At 51.0% G+C, this 1430-nt stretch overlaps 1 protein-coding gene across 1 annotated transcript in view; it reads left to right on the forward strand.

Annotated features, from left to right (window-relative positions):
* The first annotated feature begins 279 nt into the window (after positions 1-279).
* LOC123513976 (contactin-3-like) overlaps positions 280-1430 on the forward strand; it is a 321726-nt gene continuing 320575 nt past the window's right edge. The window contains 1 exon segment of the mRNA XM_045271494.1: positions 280-1430. This exon segment is cut by the window's right edge and continues 270 nt beyond it. The gene's annotated coding sequence lies outside the window, so the exon portion shown is untranslated.

Raw genomic sequence — 1430 nt, forward strand, 5'->3', positions numbered from 1 at the left:
ATAGGTGGTGTGAATTTTACAAAAAAGAAAAAATAACAGAAATAAATGGAGGAAGGCGAGAGTAGTGCAAGATGGGGAGGTAAGTAAGGCTTGGGGGTGAGGTGTTAGTAGTGGTGGAGGTGATGTTGGAAAAGGAAGAGAAAAAGGTAAGGTAGGAAAATGGGGAGCAAGAGGAGGAGGAGGAGAGGAGGTTGAGGAGGAGGAGGAGGAGGAGGAGGAGGAGGAGGAGGAAAAGGAGGAGGAGGAGGAGGACAGGCGTGCGCGGTAGTGGTAGAGGAAGCAGGTCTGGCTGGCAGCTGAACTCGGCAGCAGTTACCCGCGCGATCCCTCAGTGGCAGGGAGCCTCGCCGCACGCCGCAGGTGACTGGGTCTTGCGTGAGGCGACCTGCACACACACGCATATAAACGCACGCGATACCCGTACTGGGCGATAGCTGGGCGAGGCGCGATAAGGGACGTTCTCTTAAGTTACGTTCGCCTTACCTATCCCATCCTGAGCTAAGACGGTCGTTGGTTTGTGACGCCCGCAGTGAGTCATGCAGAGTGCCTGATGGGACTCCTGTAGAAAAGTGTTACAACTCACCATGGTGGGGGAGAAGCAGCGTGACCCAGTGTGAGGGGAGTGTGCTAGTGACCGCCTGGCCTTGCACGCTCAGGTGGAAAACAGTGTGGTGGCTTTCTGCGAACCTCACCACTGTGCTGCCCGGCGTCCAGGGGAGCCGGGAGGAGTGAGTGCCTGCTGGTGAAGTTTACTCGAGGCGGAGGGAGTGTTTGCACTAGTACCTGTCGTGGTGCTAACCGGCTTACGAGGCACGATCTCTAAGCTCTCAGAGACGACTTTTACCTTGCAACCGATACCAGGGTTTTTTTTCATCCCCTGCTGTCGAAAAAGGAAAGAGAAAAGAAAAAGTGTTGACGTAGAAAAGTTCAAGTGATGTGTACGAGTATGTGACCTTTGCAGGTAGTGTTCGTTACCTGCAGGGACGTGAGTCCTGGAGGAGGGCCAAGCAACGGCCTCACCTGCCACAGAGTGTAGAGGCCTAACAACAGTTTTTTAATTCTTAAACAATTTTCCATCAACCTTTCAACTTTTTTCCCCTTTATTGCGGTCACTTTACCTCCCTGTGTAGCCCGCTGCCCCGACATTCTTAGCATGTGTCCTCCTGGAGGATTCTCGCTCTTGAGACCAGAGGCTCAAGTACCAGTGCCTGCAGGCCACCGTTCACGCGCCGGGGCGTTGTGGTGATCTGGTTGAGGCTCCATAGTGGCGCTCTCGCTAATAATGAATCTCATATTGGATCGAGTTCTTATACTTTTATAGAAATTAAGCATTAGTATTCTAGCAATTTTTGTGATTTTGGACCATTAAAAAAACAATATATTGCAATTACGAAAACGAAATAGTACAGTTTCGTTCATAAAAATCGTTG

The sequence above is a fragment of the Portunus trituberculatus genome, chromosome 37 (genome assembly GCF_017591435.1).
Source record: "Portunus trituberculatus isolate SZX2019 chromosome 37, ASM1759143v1, whole genome shotgun sequence".
Taxonomy (NCBI): domain Eukaryota; kingdom Metazoa; phylum Arthropoda; class Malacostraca; order Decapoda; family Portunidae; genus Portunus; species Portunus trituberculatus.